This window comes from Eupeodes corollae, chromosome 1, assembly GCF_945859685.1.
Source record: "Eupeodes corollae chromosome 1, idEupCoro1.1, whole genome shotgun sequence".
Taxonomy (NCBI): Eukaryota; Metazoa; Arthropoda; class Insecta; order Diptera; family Syrphidae; genus Eupeodes; species Eupeodes corollae.
The window spans coordinates 213,684,810-213,703,802 of NC_079147.1; the positions used below are offsets into that span (position 1 = coordinate 213,684,810).

Consider the following 18,993-nt stretch of genomic DNA (forward strand, 5'->3'; position numbering starts at 1 on the left):
TTTAAAATTTATAAGTCATTTTTAATATTTATCGTTAAGAATAATTATTCGAAAAAGTATTTGTACCCAAAATGTAAAGGTTTTTACTTTCGAAATTTCAACTACAAATTTGATTGTTTACCTTGTGTTAAATGTTCAGATTAATAATTTTAAATTGAACTTAAATAGTTTTTCGATAATTCTTAAATCTTAAAAACACAATTTACAATTGGTTACACAAATATTAGACCTTAAGCTAATTCATTTAATAATTATTTACAAAAGATCGAACTTTTCCTCTAATATCAAATTATACAGGATTTTCAATTTTGCGGTTTCAAAAGTAAACGTAAATATAACACATATGAAATATTTTTAAATGTCTTTTAATAATAACTTTATAATAAATAAAGTTTTAACGTTAAAATTATGTGTGTGAAACACTAAATCATTTAAATGACCACCGCGCGAATTGTTGCAAGCATCGATTCTTTTGAGTTAATTTTAGACCATTGTTTGACACAGCGATATCTCAGTCATAACTTGACGAATGTTAGTTTTTAAGTGCTCAATAGTTAAGGGTTTATCTGCGTAACCATAGTCTTTCACGTAGCCAAACAAAAAGTCAAATCGCATGATTTTGATGGACAGTTGATATCGCTACGACGAGAAATTTCGCGGCCAGGAAATGTCAATTGAATAAAGCCATATTTGCTCGAGTTGTTTGCTATGTGGCATCGTCTTCTTGAAACCACATATTCTCCAAGCCGTATTCTCTAATAGCAGGCAAAAATAAGTCGATTATCATGTGACCATAATGCTCCAAATTGATGGTGACAGTCGTTCCATCGTCGTTTTCAAAGAAGTAAGGTCCAATCACTTCTCCAGACCAAAGAGCGCACCAAACAGTGACTTTATTGTGGATGTAATGGCCTCTCTTGAATTAATTAAGGAACCCCAAATTGGACAATTTTGTTTTTTAAGATACCGAGTAAAAATCTGCTTAGTCGATAAAGAACCTTTTGTTTGAAAAATCCCCGTACATCCATTCGATGTATGTATCTACGACGCGACGTTGCAAATGGTCAGCTGGCTTTAGTTCTTGTGTGAGCTGGACTTTATATGGATGCAGGTGTATATTCAAATGCAAAATACGCCATAATGTGCCGTTAGGCAGTCCTTACTTCCGAGAACTACAAAGAATCGACACATTCGAGTCTTCGTAAGCACTTTCACTTACAGCATAGTAATTTTCAGTGTTATGAGCGAAACGATGACATGCCTTTCAATATCTGGCACCAATCCAGTCTCTCCAATTTTGCCAATTGCTTGCGTAGTAGGACGATTATGCAAACTATAATCTCCTCTTGAAGCACGATTTTTGTAGTAGGTTTTAACAATTTTCACGCGTTGTGCCATAGTTAACCGATCCCTTTTCGTAAATTTCGGACCTTCAACTGAACAATAAAATTGGTTTAGCAACTTAGTTTGACAGATGTCAAATTCTAGTCCTATCCTTTTTTAAACCGAAAAATGGATAACTAGTTATTACATAGGTACATATTATTTTTGTTTTTCCGAAACAAGTTTTTCTTTCCATTCAGGTGTTTTGTAGTTGCGTAGGTTTTTACTGTAAATTATCCCTTGGCTGATTTCATTCAATTGTTCATTAATTTCGTAACAGAGTTTTAAGTTATTTCCATACTAAATCTGTACAAATATTACAAAAAATCGGTACGAAAGAATTTCACCAAAACAAAAAACAGATTCAATTTTCATTGGAAAATAGTACGTATACGCCTCAGTGCATTACCGCAGTGTTGTATAAGAATAGAATATGTTTTATGTATTTTTGATTTTAATGTTTGTAAAAAATAGAATAGAAGTCCAAAAACATTGTACTTTGTCAAAAACATATGAATCAAAACTTTCGTAAATTCGCTAAATCACAGACAACTTAAATATAATGTTAAGTCATTGAAGGCAGTAATTCTAAAATTTACTTTTTTCACTCCTGTGAAACTAATAAAGTTTGGAAAGGTTGTAGATGTGGATAGGCCGCTATTACACGATTTCTTAGACTTTGAGAAAATAAAAAAAACCTTCCGTACAACATTTTAATGTGTCACTCTCTCTGAAAAGTTGTATACCATAAAAGTACCATTTATTTCCAGTCTCCTTACAAATATACACATTAAAAATCTTTAAAAATTAACCAATTAATTGATCTACGGGCCTGTGTTTTTGTAATTTTTAATTCATTTTCAAATCCGATTGTTTGATTCTTTTACTATTTCAAGGTTACTCAATTCAGATATTTCTTCTTCTTCTTAAATCACCCAACAAAACAAAAAACCAAAATCAAAACCAATATTTCTTTTTTTCAATTTTGAATTAATTAACTTACTTTGGTGTTTTAATCTTTAAAGCGCCTTAAATATATTTTTCTTTACAAACTTAGAACTAAAAAAAATAGTTATTTATTTTCGTTACCAAAAAAAAAAAAATGAGATCGAAATGTTGTTGAACTCAAATATAGAGACGATTTTTTTTGTTGAATTATTCAAGATACACTTTAAATTGTTTAGAATAATTATTATGATGATTTTAATTGCATATAAGATAAATAACAAAAAACACTTAAAGAGAAGAATAAGATAATTGGAAGTAAAACCATTTTACAATGACTTCTTTAAGGCACTTGTTTCCAATTTAGTTTTAATCAAAAGAAAATCATCTTTCTCGTTTTCGCCACCGCGCCGCCGCGCCGCCGCGCCGCGCCGTTGCCGCCACCGGCCGTGGTAGAGCGTTTCCTGGTTACATGGAGATGAAGATTATGATGATAATATTATGGAAAAGTGTGTTCTCTAGTTGTCTGTTTTATGTGATATGTCACAATATTCAATTTCATATTTCTTTTTCTTTGACAAACACACGTAAAAGATACAATTAAATCCTAAAAAAATCATTTTGCTATCTAAATCTTTTACAACGTCAACTTAAATTTCAAATAAAACTGCATCACGAATAATCAACGTAATTATCATCATCACCCGCACGTTACGCCTTACTTAGATATAAGTTGTACCTGGGGTGTGCATATGTACATATTTACGTAGTAAAATTTTCTTCAAGATCTCTTTTTCCTGCTTTAACTTTGGTTTTCAATTTCAACAATTTCTTGCCCGATTCCTCTTTTTTTATTCAAGCAATTAAATTTATTCATTTTCTTTTTCTTCTTCTTTTTCAGAGTTGGTATATTATCGCATAGGAGTTATAAAATTTATTATTTCCTTGCAATTTTGCGGCTCGGATTAAATGTAATAAAAAGGGCAATTTAATGTGAACTTAAAGGAGATAAAAACAAATAATTAAAAGCCTGCAAGACCAAACAACACATACAATAACATACGAACAAAGCCCTTATAATATATGATAAATTTTATAGTAGTTGTGTTTGTAATTAAAAATAGTACAACACACCAATTAAAGTGAAATTAAATAGTAAACATGCAACAAAAGAAGTAAAAATTGAAATAGAATAATTACATCTTAAATAAGAGAAAAGAAAAAATAATAATAATTTATTTATTCGGTTTTCCATAACACGCCTATTGTGTGTGACGAAAAGAAAAGTGGTTTGTTGAGTGCGCGTGCGTAAAGTTGTAACCTCGTTGGGCTTTAAAATACAATAATAATAAAAAAAAACAACAACAACAACATACAAAAGAATAAGTTCTACGAAAAGTACAATTTTCTTTTTCAATTTTAATCTACAACTGAGAATTCCACTGAACGAATCGCTGAGATTGTGAATTATTCTTGGAAATACTGGTAAGTTATATTTTTATATTCTTTTTAAAAGACTTACATTTTAATTGAAACATAAAAAAATAAAGTTTTTAAAGGTAGGGATTAAATAAAGCAAAGTTTGAAGGTCATCAAAATCACCTTATTTTAGATATATAGGTATATAATAAAAGCAATCAAAATTAAAGCTTATTGCAAGTTCTTTTAAAAAATGTTAAACTATTTAATATTTGGGTTATTGTTGGGAAAATACTCCTTTACTTGATCAATTTCAATGACTATGTTCTTAAAAAAGAAAAATATCGTGAAACATTATTTATTTTATATCCAATTGAGTTAAAAATATAAAGGCTTTGAAAAACTCGTTAAAAGCTTTGTCTGTACAATTCATAATCTTTAAAATAAGTTATTTTTTCAATTTGTATTATTTTTTTTTAAAGCCTATTGAAAATTTGGATATTAAGGTATACATAACGTATTTATGTGCCCACATGATGTTTTTTTGTTTTGAAAATATAACCTTTGCTACTTTATGGTACTTATGCAAATTAAATGAGAAAAAATGTTGTTATTGTTTTGAAAATGTCACCAAAGCCCTTTATAACCTTAAAGGAACAAATTTTACTTTTTTTTTGGAAGAACGTTTTCGACAGATTTACAAGAACCAATACTTTATCTTTTCTTTAAGTCAATACTAAATAAATCAACCAAATTGAAGTTTTTGTTTGTTTTCTAGAAATTATCTTCTCAATAAAAATCAAAAGCGTTTCTCTGTGAAGAAGAACTTAATTTCAATAATTGCAACAAATTTAGCAATCTTTACAAATTAGTGTCTTGGTTGTTTAGAAAATCGTACTCAAGTGGATGTAATCTACACCGATTTTTCCAAGGCGTTTGATCTTGTACAACATATTGTTCTCTTGAAAAACTTGAATTGCTTTAATTCCACTTGAATCTCCTAAAATTTATCTGAAGCTATTTGTTTGGACAAACACAATATGTTAAAATTCGTGATATTCTTTCCAATGAAGTACAAAGTTTGTCCGGTGTTCCATAAGGTAGTCATCTTGGTCCACTCCTTTTCATTTTATTTATAAATGATTTACTGAAATCTATTAAAAGTTCTAGATGTTTTTATGGGCTGATGATCTCAAGATTTTTAGTTCTGTAAGTTCTTTATCAGATGCTAGTAAAATTACATTGGATATTGATAATATTTCCAAGTGGTGTTTCATAAATGGTTTAAATTTTAATGTAAAGAAGTGTAGTATTGTAACGTTTTCTAAAATAAAGGATCCTATATGTTTTGATTACAAAATTGAAAATCAGTTTCTAATGAGGTTAACAAATAAAAAGGATATTGGTGTGATTTCCGAATATGAATTGTTCTCTCTTAATTGATAATGTCATTAAAAAAGCTACCGCCATGTTGGGATTTATTTCATTCGAAGATCCTCTTTTTGTATCCCTTGTAAGAGCTTTACTTGAATATTGGAATCCCTTTACACAGTCAAGTATTTTAAAGATTGAAAAGGTTCTGAAGAGATTTACAAAATTTGCTTTACGAAAGCTTTATAATTATTCAAATATGTCACCTTATGAGCTCAAATGAGCTTAAATTGACTTAAAACCTTTAGTATATCTCAATTGTAACATAAATTGTTCATTTTTGTTGTCTCATTTTAATATGTATGATCCATCTCGGAATTTGTGTCCTAGAAATGGTAATTTTCTGCGAAACATAATCCAATAACTGCTTCTTGTATTGCTTTTTACGAATTTGAGTTTGTTTGAATTTGTTGTGTTTTTACCACTGTCAATTTGTAAATATAATGTTTGATTTTAATGTAGTCTCCATAAAGTATTGTAACTTTAAAGACGAATAATAAAATAAACATTTTAAAAAAAATCATTCAATCAAATTTTTGGGTGAATTCGAATATAGATGTAACGAATTTGTAACTGTTATTTTTGATCTTTAAAAAATTTTAAAGAAGTGTATAAATTGAATCGAGTTCGAAATGTTAACGAATGCAAAGCTCGCCACATAGTGCCTAAATGTAGCAAGTAAAAAAAAAACAAAAAACCTATTTAAAAAGATAAAGACGAAACGAAAACGTTCCCCTATATAAGAGTTTCTCATATTTATGTAAACTTAAAAATAACACCCAATCGATTGATCTGGACTGTAAAAATCAAATAAAAAGGTGCTGGGGTGTACCTAGCCCATAACTTCCCAACAATAAGTGACAAGTATTTTTTTCTTTTTATATAAATTGAAATGCAACACAAGCCTTCAGTCTTATCTCTTCAATGTCAATTAAAAAAATATTTAAGAGTTAGTATCATATTTTCTTCGTACAATATTTGAGGTGACCAAAAGTTGTTTTGATTTGTATACAAAGTCCGTTAGTTGTATTTTGTTCAAGTTTATACCAATTTGGTATCACGTCAAAAAGAAAAATATGAAATTAAGCTGAAGTTGGTAGGTTTATTGGTTTATGAGGTAATCGGGATCAAAAGCATATGATAGGGTTTGGCATGAGGCTCTCTTAACGAATATGAGTGCTTTGGGTTTTCATGAGTCCTTCCTTCATTGGATTAGTAATTAACTTTTGGAACGTTCAATACAAGTATATTGGATGGGTTCAAGTCTAAAAACAACAAAATAAGTGGTGGTGTGCCTCGGAGCTGTGTTCTATGTCCAATACTTTTTCTCATTTATATTAATGGTCGCGTGCAAAATTTTAATCCAATTCATTTTTTTGCTGACGAAAGACTTAGTTTTTCATATTCGTTTGTTAAAATTACATTCCTCTTCTTTGAATGTGGGCTGCAACTACAAAATATTATAAGCTCATTAACTTCCAATCTAAACAGCATTGTTGAATGGGGAAAACAAAACCGCTTATAATTTAATGGTTCGAAAAACCAATGCTGTCTCGTATCGTTAAAGTGAGATATAATCTATGGATGGCACTTGCATCAATGCGACTTAACATCTCGATATTCTCGGTATGTTTATCACCAACCACCTCTTGTAGAACGATCACATACGCGATGTCGCCAAAAATTCTGCAAGGTTTTTGGGTTTCCTGAGGTGATGCAAGAAATGTGGCTGTTCTAATCTGGCTGTTCTCTACAGTTCTTATATACGGTCACAGCTTGAATATAACGCTTATCTCTAAGCTGGTGCTTCTGCACCTTACATAAGTCCCTTGGACAGTATTGAACTTAGAGTAATTAAATCGATTGGTAATAATATCGTCATTAGTTCAACTTGAACATTGACATTGACAGAAATTGAACAGTTCAAATGTAATACTAGGAATACTCATTAATAAACCGTAGAGGTTCGTTCATGAGCCGTACTACGCGAATGTGAAATGCCTTAGCACACACTGTCTTTTCCAGTCATATTTATTAAATATTCAGAAGTTCCAAACAATCTCTTCTTTTCCTGCATAATAAGAGTAGTAATATCCCCTTATTATAAAAAAGCAACAAATGTTAACTTATTTTGTTCAAACTGTTATAATAAAAAAAAAAACAATACACTGGTCTTCCTTAAAAGCCTATTAGAACATCTGGCTTTTAATATCGCCAAAACAAGATTGGTTTAAAGCCAATTTCTTTGCTAGTCTTAAAATAGTAAAAACGGAGAAACGAACGAACGATCGTACTTATACACACACACACATAAATCTCCCTAAATCTTTGATAGAGATTCTAAGGACCTTAAAATGTGGAAAAATGTCAATTCAATAACCTATTAGAGAAGTTAATAAGAAGACCTTCAGAATTTCAGAACTATCAGAAAAATGATAAGTTCTATGCCATTATTACAAAAATTAAATTTTGTACATCAACTAAGTCCAAGTAAAAACGCTAAGTATGCGAAACCGTTGTTATTCTTCATCATTTAACATAAAACTACGATATCTTTACCTATTATCAACAAAATACTGTTAATGCAAACATAAATACCCTCCTTAAGTTTAATTTTGGTATAAATTGTATAATACACAAAAAAATATCCATGAATATTCATTATCATTTGCTGGATAAAGTTTCTCATCTCTAAGCACAAGCCATACTAATCTCATTAAGTACCTTATTACGTATCTTTATCCATCCAAAGTTCAACCCCCTATTTAGAATTTATTTTATGCCCGCGATCAATTAACACACAATTTATTCTGTGTGCTCCTTTTTGTATAAATCTTTATCTTAAGCATATTTAACAGCTTCAGTTTAAATAAATGAGATATGTATGCAAATTGAACATTTTTTTTCATACCGCAAAGAAAAAGAAAAATACAAGCGAAACAGTTGTGCCTAGCCTACGCAAAAATTTAAAATAATATGCAAATTGTGTGAAAGTAGCAAAAAAGATTGAATTATGTATTTCTTTTATTAATTTTACAAAAAGAACAAAAATTAATTCTACTTCTCGTATGTCAGGCATTAAGTTTTCGATTCAAATCATTAATCAGTCAAAATAAAAAAGATGCTACCTTTGAAAGCTTATTTTTTGTATTTGCCCGTGAGATTTTATACGTCTAAGGTTGATGGTTGATGTATTGACTGTTTTGACTTGACCTCTCTCTTACGATATAAGCCACTGATAGTAATTTGTAATACATGAAAAAATAACCCTAACTTCTTGACCTAGTTGTCATGGTAAGATTTTAATAGCAAAGCAAATTACGAGCATTGATCAACATGTTGCTGCAACCTAATTTATCATACAATGTCTTCAAATCGATCACAGCACTAGTACTCAACCCATAGACAGCATTCCCCCTTTTAAAATGAAAAAACACCGTTAAATAGCTTCAAATCTATTTAATTACAAGACTACATATGCTTTGAAAAAACATTGTAATTTCTACAAAATTCAATTCGCTGCATCTCAAAAATAATACGAAGTTGGTTTTTATCCGACTTCAATTTAAAGAAACCAGAAATAAGAAAACAATGTTGTACAAGACGTCTTCGTATTGTTGTTGTTTTAGTTATTGTTCTGCTATTATTTATGATTATGATTGTTGATGATTTATAATTGTTTGATAGATTAACGCGCGCGTGCAAAATACCCGGAGACGGAGATACGCCGAGACTTCTAAGACTTGCACTGCACTGAGACTATAGTAGCATTGAATCACGGTGTCGTTGGTTGGATTATAAAAATGCAGAAGCCGTAGCTGGTTACTGCGTATCTTGATTCCGTAATCGATTTAAAACTGACATCAATCGAAATGACTGAGAAAAAGTAGAAGAACAAAACAAGTTATTTATCAAATCCGGGCTTCAATATTTACCCTATACTGCCTATGGCATAAAAGGTATAGAAAAATGCACACATTTAATAATTGTGGAATTCTACGCATTGTTGTGCATAATTTTGTAAATTGGATGAAAAACGATGGAGTTGTGAAATGTTTCGTGTGTTTTGTGTTTGAACATTTGTAAACATCAAAAACTGCATATATGTGTAATTTTTCTGACATTTCATAGACAATTGCTGCGTTTTGTTACCCTATTACCGACCATTATCCATATTGGTTATCCCGCTAAAATAAAACGATGTACGTAGAGTCAAGATATACCATTTTCTTGCAGATATCCTTTTTTTATGTTTGTTTACTTTTCAAACATTATGGGTTAATTTTTTTTAAATTACAGATCACACTTCCTTACCATTTACAACACAAAATATTCATCTGACACCCTCCATTATGAAAGCTTATTTTTAGACATCCAAAACTCACCCACTACTAGGATCCCAAATTGATACATTTCTCATTTTTGATTAAAAAAAACGAAGGTAATGGCCTCGCAACACAGTAGAACCTTACTGCAACCTTATGGAAATGTATAAAAAGATTTCAAATATTATTTTAAAACCCCTTAAAACCGATTACCGAAGATTTGTATGAATCCTTATCTGCATTTCTTGTAACAAAAAAAAAACATACGGTAACCGTTCCTTAACAAAGCCATATTTGACCCAATTAAATAGGGTATTTCATATTTTAGGATTGTTTAAAACGATTGAGACAAATACACTACCAACCACTAGGATGAGGCTAAAGCCTCAGTTTTGTACCTGAAAACGTTTACTACTTGTGAATAGGTACGGATTATCCCATTACAAATTTATTGAATAATATACTTACAAGACAAGAATCACGAAAAGCTTCGATTAAGGTGTCTTTGTCTTCAAATTGTCTGCCACCTAAATAGTCATGAACTAAAGTTTTCAATTATGTTAGAAGTCCTATGAATATTGTGGCCATGGCAAAAGTTCCACGTCTCATGATTGAATTTAACTTCTAACAACCCTGAAAGTGTCGATGATGACATTGTCCTGTTGCAAAATCTTAGCCAGGAGTCTAAAATTATTTGTAACTTTTGTAAATGACCGTATCAGCAAATATTTATAGTTGTTTGCGTTCATTATTGTGGACAAAAACTCCAAGTCGATTGTGCCATTTTAGGTTAAAGCTCCCCACAATATTAGACTTGATGTACGGCTATGATGTCTTTCCAAAATTAGCTCATCTTTTTCTCAGATCAAATAGTGAATGGTAACACTCATTGCTGATCTGACAGATAATTAGTTTTATCCTTTCGCTAAACGAATATGGTTGTGTATACGCTTGAACAACGCTGGAAATTTTGCCTTGCGATCGACTTGGAGAAGATGCCGATTTTGCCAAAAAAAAATCATCTTTCAGATGAAGCTGATTTTGATCTTGGCGGGATATGAAAACAAGCAAAATTGGTACATTTAGGGCACAGAAAACCCGCATGCTTTCATTGAAAAGCCGATACACTCAAAACGAGTCACTGTTTGGTGCGGATTTTGATGTTTGGGGCATTTTTCGAAAATGAGCAAGGAGAGGCAGTTACAGTCAATGGCGATCATTATCAAGCTTTGTTGAACGAGTTTTTGTTCTCAAAAATTGAAGAGGAGCTTTAAACAGGACGGTGCTACGTGCCATACAGCCGAAGCTACACTCGATGTTTTGTGCCCTGTTTAAAAAAAAAGAAGTTATTTTGCAGACCCTATAGAAATATATGTACTTTGTAGCGAATGGGGCCATTGAGGTTAAACTTTTTTCAGCCGAAAAGGCAACGCAGTTCTATACAGTGCTTCAAGCTCTTTTGCAAAATCCATTCGATGCCTATTGTGTGTTTTGCTTTAAAAGATGTTAGTTTTTACTTTTCTTCTCTGGATAGTATCTCTTGTTTGTATTATCCTTTGAACCATTGTTGCCCTTATTTTAGTCGCTCGTGAAATAGAATTTTAAAATTTGACAAAAGACGTAGAATTAACCGCTTTTATCATGATGTTGTTGTTTCTGCCTTTCTAGAGCTCATGTGTGGTTCAAATTAAATTAAAACAGTTTTGGTATTACTCTTTTATCTGTTCTATACAAAAGTTTTCAAAAGATCGCACGTAAACTTCTACACCTTTCTATACAAGTTTTTAATAGTTCATTATTTGATATTGGGAAATTGCAACGTTGGTTTCTAATTTTTCCTTTTATTTTATGAATTTGTAATAAGGAAAAACGTACCTATTCATAAGAATTAAACGTTTCCGGATACGAAACGTCTCTATTTTTAAAAACAATGCTAGCCAGTCAATGCTTGTCAATGGTTTCAGCGGTTTCAATAATACGGAGTGGCACAACATACCACACAGTTCGTGCTTCAATTGATTTATTAAAGAAAGCTTTTATTAACCATTTAGTTTCAAGTTTTATGGACCCATGAAGTTGGTGCGATTTAACGTAACTTAACTGATTTCTGTAGGGATATGTGAAATTGCTAGTCTTTGCAACAGATAAGTCTAACAAGATTAATTATTTGGAGGACAACATTTGCTTAGGTATTACCGATATACGGCTAAAATTTTTTTTTTAATTTTACACCCGTCTACGTCTATTTTAATAACTAATTTTTAAAAAGAAGGCCAGAAGATGAAGAATATTTTATACCTTCAAATAACACCCTTTACATGTCTTTACAATTTATTTTGAGGTTTTTAAACAGTTTTTAGGGTTTTGAAAATACATTCACTTGAAAAACACTTCAAAAACTGTTTTTCAAATAGGGTTTTCACATATTAGTTATGAGCCACGGTTTAAATTTCACCCAGAGGCTTAGGTGATTAGCGCTCTTATTCAAAATAAAAAAATAGGTTGGGATGCGACTCACACTAATAACTTCCCATCCCGTCTGCCGATTTGTCATGCTTAAAATGTTTGTAGGTTTTCGTGTTTTGTTAAAAAATGTTGCCAGTTGAATTATCCAAAATCCATATGATGAAATTGTTTGTTTTCAATATCTATTTTTGTTAACGAAATTTTTAGTTGAAAACCAATTTTTACCAATTTAAGTAGCAATTGCTACTGTCAATTCGATTTTTCTCAACATTTATTTTCTTCGTTGCGCACAATTTTTGTTGAGATAGAATCATTTTTTCTTTGAAAAATAAGGTGAGATTTTTATTATTTTTATTCAGTTTTTTTATTTCAATATTTCCATGGGTTCTTAAGCTATAGACGACGAAAAAACTTCCAGAACGTACGGACACACATACATCTCTCTAAAAATCTTTTTACTTGACTCTAAGGACCTTGAACCGTCGAGAAATGTCAAAATTTTCAATTCGACAGATCGAATTAATTGCAATAACTTTCTATGGGAAGTCAATAAATTGTGTTTTTTCGTGATTAAAAAACAGCTTTTCTATCAAAAACAAACGAAATTTGTTGTTGAAAGTTGATTTTTAAGAGTGTAAGAATATGAATGCTATGTTTGGTTTTAAAAAAATGAATGTTGGATATTTTTGATCTAAGGCTAAAAAAATAAATTTCAAACGAATGACACCAATCCCGATGCTGTAACTCCATTTTTAATTTTGCTTAAAGATGTGGCAGCATAAAAATGTTTGGTAAATAGTCAGAAGTGGACAAACAAACCCACTTGGTCAGATCACCCTAAGTCATTAGTTGTATTCTTTTGGGGGTGTTTCTATTAAAAGAAAAACTTAATACCTTTTTTCCTGGTTAGACAAGCGAGAACAAACGGTGAGCAAATATGATTTTGGAGCCGGGGTTCAAACTTACAAAAAGACTATTTCTTTGCCCAACCAACAATCAAGTCTTTAAACGATCAATGACGACACAAAGAAGGCCCACAGAAACTATAATAGCTGAATCACAAACACGCTTCAGCTTCGGCTTCGTCTGCGTTACGGTGAGCCTGGAGGTTGCTTTGAATGACATTTCTCTTATTTCATTCTTCCAAAGAGCAAATATTTTGTTTATTGAAATTTTGTTTACAGCTGTTGAGCTGTCAGACTATCAGCTGTCAGAATGCTCAGATAATTGAACTAGAGCTTCCGTTTGGAGTCACATTACGTTTCATTACGTTCTTTTCCTTACGATTGTCAAACGAAACGTGAGGTCGAAGCTCCATTGTGATAGCATGCATTGAATTCCTATGGTGAAGCCGAAGCTGAGCGTGTTTGTAATTCAGCCAAAAATTCAAAAACTTATCGCAACACAAGAAAATACGTTACTTTAAACTAAGTTTCATTTAAATCGGTTCAGTATTTTAAAAAAATCACGAGGGTCAAACTTAAAAACACTCTAACCCATTGGATCACATCAACGTACGCCCTTTAAGAAAAACAAACTAGTACAACCCCGGTTGAGTGATACCATATCATTATAATGGCTAACCATAACATATATAGGTACCGTTTTGTTTCTTGTGGTTGTCATCGAGATGTTTTGCTACCTCATGATGATGATGATAATGAGATCTTCCATCTTTCCCATCAAGAAAATCACACCTATCACCATCACAAGAATAGCAACAAAAAGCTGCATTTAATTAACTAGCTAAGTATATGCAAGCGGGAAGATATATCTCGCTTCATAATTTTTCCGTGTGAAATTGATTTTTCTTCTTTTTTATTTCTATTTTGCAACTTGTCGCACAGTTATTATGTTCACTAACCGCTCAACTCAAGTCACACCGCCTTAAGCCCGTTAGTGCTGCTTTATTGATTTTGCATAATTTTATATGAATGTTAAAGAAAACAAAAAGGGGGAAACAGAATGCTAAGAGATAGTAGAAGAAGAATGAGGAATAAGAATGAAAAGAAAATTTAATGAAATCTCTTCCATCCACGTAAAAACGTATAACTAAATGCGATGATGATGTTGAAATGATAATGATATTTATCTGTGAGAGAAGGATATCACATAACATCGGTTATACGTTGAAGATCTTTTCTTTTTTTTTTAAACTTTGAAGACAAAACGTCTTTAAGAAATGCATATTCTTGTTCTTTTATTTTTTTTAATGGCTTCAATGAACTCAGAATAGAGTTAAACTATTGAAATGCGGATATGTATGTTATGTTATTAGTTCTATTCTTTCCATAGGGAAGCCAAACTTGTATTCTATTGAGTTGAGCTTGTCTGTGCTTTTGGTAAGCAAAAGTTTGGACTTTTAAACGCTGATAAATCTTGGTAGTTGAGGATATCTTAAAGTTTATTGTTACGAAAATAAAGTTTTCAAAAAAAAAGCGATTCGTTCTGTAGATACTAGCTGTAGAGAAGGATACAAAAAATGGAGTCTTCTTTAGTAACATGCATAATGTGAGGGCGAAAAAACATTAAAAATAACAATTATCTGTTTAAATAAGAATTTAAGGTTGATATGCTATTGAATTTCTTTTCATTGATCATAAGACTTTAAGTTTAAAAGGTTCAGTGTATGACAATTAAACAATTCTTACAGAAGATCAAAAGAATCAAAATGTTTGAAGTTTAACTTTGATAAGTGAAGACGATAAAGCAACTATTTATTCTACGAGTCATGTACTCCTCATACATCGAAAGGTAAAAAAGTAAATTTTTCGAATTATTTGCGATCAATGATGGAAGCCACCTGAAACAAGAACATCAATTCCTTGCTGTAATAAGCATATGTACATACAATCTTAATCCTCCTAAACATCAAGGAAAAAATCTTCCCAATCATGTCAAGGGGCCCAGTTGTACCACAGAATGTTTTCAATACATTTTTGATTCATAGTTATGCTTTATTATTCAGTTAAAATTTGTCTAACTTATTTATGAATGAATTTCAAACATTTATTATAAAGGGTAACTTTTTGGCTATTATCTTTTTGGCAACACTGGTTTAAACAGCTGACGAGTGCGAACTGAAGAAATTATCGCAGCTGTATCGGCTAGCGTTAGTGATGGCCATCAATTATCGACTCGTCGCCGTTCGCAGCAATCGGGCCTCTCTTACTCAACAACGTAAAAAAATTTTGCTTAAGGATTTAGGTGTGATGGCTTTCAAAATACGGCTGGTGCAAGAATTGAAGCCGAGCGACCTACTGCAACGCACAATTTTTGGTAAATGGGCTCTTGAAATGTTGGCCGAAGATTCACTTTTTTACCGAGCTACCAATACATCCAGAAAAAGTCACATCGTAACCTAACTGTGAATGGTGAGCGCTACCGTGAGATGATATCAAACTTTTGTTTGCCCAAAATGCAAGAGCTTGACTAGCATGACATGTGTTTTCAAAAAGACGTACAACAATGGACTTATTGAGAGGCGAGTTCGGTGAACGTTTTATTTATTTTTAAACTTGATAAAACTGGTGGTCATAATAGTAAAGCTCCGGTTAAAGTACAGAATTTGGTTGCAAATATGATGTATTTGTGTTAAGTCATAACTCCTGCACAACCGTAGACTTGCCCATAAAAGTTGCTCGATACAAAATTTCACTATCTTGGAAAAAATCCGCAAGAACAAAAGATACGTGAAAAACCACCTTTAGTAAAGCAATTTCTTGATGAATAAAACAATTTCGTAAAAGTCAATAACAAAAAGCAGTATCGGCTAGTCCACTTATCTATCATTATATTTTCTGAAAGAATCGCATTGTTGTTTGCATAAAAAAGCCACTTCTAAAAATAACCTGTGTTGATACTGGACTACAACAAAACCAAAGATGGAGTCGATGTTTTCGATCATGTGGTTTTTATATATATTCCTGTACACGTCAAATACAACGCTGGCTGATAGTTGTATTTTACAACTTTCTAGACGTAACAAGAGTTGCGTCTGTCGTAATTGTCCGACAATACAACCCACCAAGCAAAAACTAAATCTATTCAGAAACAGTAAGCGCATGGAACTGGGAGGAAAAACTTCTTTGAATGTCCTACGCCTTATGGGAAGAAGTCTGAGAGGCTTAATAACTTTCGCTAGCTTACTCGATCTCTAGCTTGCTGCCTCTAGTTTTGAATATCAAATTGACGTGCGTCGACAATTTCCCTCAAGCTTGGCGTTGAATACCTTACGGGCTGGAGCTTCGATGTTCATTCGCTCGACATGCCCTAGCCATCTTAAGCGTTGAACACGCAGTTTTTTGACAAGTGGCAAGTCGCTGTTCAGCTCGTATAGCTCATGACATCACGCTGATGTCATTAGCAGAATTACCAGCGGTGCTTAGATAAACAAATTCGTTACCACCTCTAAGTTATACCTATCAATTGTCACGTTTTGACGAAGTCTACGTGTGAATCGACTCTATTTGACGACAGTAAATACTTCGTTTTGTCCTCGTTAATGTCAAGACCCATTTTCTTTGCCTTAGACTCGATATTAAAGAAGGCACCCGTCACTGCTCGTTTGGTTCCTCCCATATTGTCGATATCATCTGCATATCCAAGATATTGTGTGGATTTTTCAAAACGATGGTGCCACTTGTATTGGCGTTGGTATTGCGCACCTCTCTTTCAAGAACAATATTGAAGCAGCTATCGCCTTGTCGAAGTCCTCTGGTTGTTTCGAGGGTTTCGGTTGAATCTTTTCCAGTTTTAACGCAGCAACGAGAATTTTCCAACGTCATTCATCGTAATAAGTCGTATAAGTTTGGTAGGGATACCAATACTCAACATGGCACGGTATAGTTCGTTCTGTCTACAATGTCATAAGCTGCTTTAAAATTGATGAAAAGATGTGAGTTTTTATGCTATGTTTTTCGGTCTTTTCCAGGATTTGGCGTAGAGTGAAAATTTGGTCGATGGTAGACGTTCCAGGCCTCTAGCCACACTGGTAATGTCCAATTATTTCGTCAGTAAATGGCTTCAGCTTGAAACGCATGACAAGATCCTGTAAGTTGTTGTTGGTGCAGAGAAGGCAGTCACCTTTTGTATGCATCGGGCAGATGGTGCTCCACTCGTTGGACCCCCATGCTAGGTTTATGAATTATTTTTAGGAACGAATCGCAATCAATTCTGCAAAATGTAAGTGATCATAAAAACACGAAAAATTATTGAAAATTTATTTCTTATTAATCACATGAAAACAAAAAAGTTATGAGAGTTTAAACATGCCTTGAGAACATTTGGGCCCCTGACTTAAAGGAGGGTTAGCAAGATTTCCTTACTTGAGTTTTTGACCTTTTTATACAATTTTGAAAAAAAACACAACTATTTGAAAATAATTTCATTATCTGAGTGCAAACTTTAGACAGGTTTTGCAACTTTGTTGGCTCACTGATTGATAAAATTTTAGTCGGCCTCTATTGAAATAATAAATTTTTCTAACTCTTATGACTTCTCTATTTATATTAATGAACTTCCATCCTAACTGTGATAACTGTTAGTGACAGTGCTTGTCACATATACGCTGATATCGTCCTGTGTGTTACTTTTAAACTATTTGTGACTTGGGAAAATCTTGTTAATGAACTCGTCGGCAAAGTTTATGGTGCACTGTAGGTTTACATATCCCCAAGACCTTGGTACTACAAATTTTTACCTTTTTTGTGCAAAATAATCCTTCAACTTTATCTAAGCAAATAAACGTAAGCTCAAAATTCCCTTTAATAAAACCGTTTGTTATATATTTGGTCTAAGAAGATGTGATCGAATTGTCATCTGTAAATTATTTTGGTAAAATTCGCTTTTTCGAATTGATTTCGTCAAACCATCCCAATTATTCTTTTCTAACATCCGAACGCCAATTTTTTGAGAATTTTGTCCGTCTGTGAGGTCCCTTACCTTGTACACATGTTTCACATGAATCACACCTTTATTAAAAAGCTATCCAAACAAATTGAATGAGTCACCAGATTCCTGTTTGTGATGGTTTGGCTTCACAAAACGTTTGTCTTTGTTCTTAATTTTCCAGAGACCACGACTAAAACTGACTATCACTCCAAACGTAGACTTGCGCTGATGCCCTGCCCAAACAGGAGTAAATCAATGACTTCCATTTATGGTTTAAATAAACTTCCCATATTCTTATCTATTCCCATGACATTTGCTACCACAGCCAACAATCATGATGCGATAAAAGCATTGGAAAAAAAGACTGCTTACTAACCAGCGATTTTGTCTCGTTGACGTTACGACGACCCACAGCAGCGCTGATGGGAAGATCCCTCGCATGTGGACTGGACACAACTCAACTCTGTTGACAAATCTCATTAGTACATCATGTTTCTGAAAGTCATCGAACAAGGACAGTGCAGAAGATTGTTCTCCCGGGACGTAAAAGATCTCAGAGTTCAATCGACCAACGCAACCCGAACTGACGACGACGACGGCGGCGAAGCGAAGGCTTTGACTTTTTATCCACCGCACAGTATCTGCAAAGTTTAAAAACTAAAAAACTTAAAGGTCAGCAATTAAAAAGCGTAAATCATGCGAACATAGTCCTCGTCGTTTGTGTGAAAGTGTATGTAGTAAAAATTTGCCACTCCAGCAGAGTCTATAGCAGCAGCGCCAACGCGGTGCTATGCAATGATTCTTTAATGCCCAACCAGCAAAAGTGAGTAAGTCAATGTCGCCAGGGGAACAAACATCGAAGGTGTAAATTGCTTGACACTATGAGTTGTTTCAACCCGGGCGCCATCCTAGAAGAAGTTGTGAACAACCGCATACCTCATACGAGTGCGATTATACGAATATAAAACACGACGCGAAACACAACACGATCGGTGTCGGGCCACTTGAGGTTATTGTAAAAGTTTTTATTTTATGATCAAAATACCGCGTGAGAGAGTTAACGCGTCAGTCTCAGTACCTCTGTCCACTGCACAATATAATATATAGACATTGCTGCCATTCGCCACCATAA

The 18,993-nt window shown here is 32.9% G+C and overlaps 1 protein-coding gene across 3 annotated transcripts in view; it reads left to right on the plus strand.

The window, feature by feature from the left end:
• LOC129940623 (serine proteinase stubble) overlaps positions 1-18,993 on the plus strand; it is a 164,758-nt gene that overhangs the window by 76,137 nt on the left and 69,628 nt on the right. For all 3 annotated transcript variants that reach the window (XM_056049013.1, XM_056049011.1, XM_056049012.1), the window contains exon 2: positions 3,230-3,813. The gene's annotated coding sequence lies outside the window, so the exon portion shown is untranslated. The remainder of the gene's footprint in view (positions 1-3,229; positions 3,814-18,993) is intronic.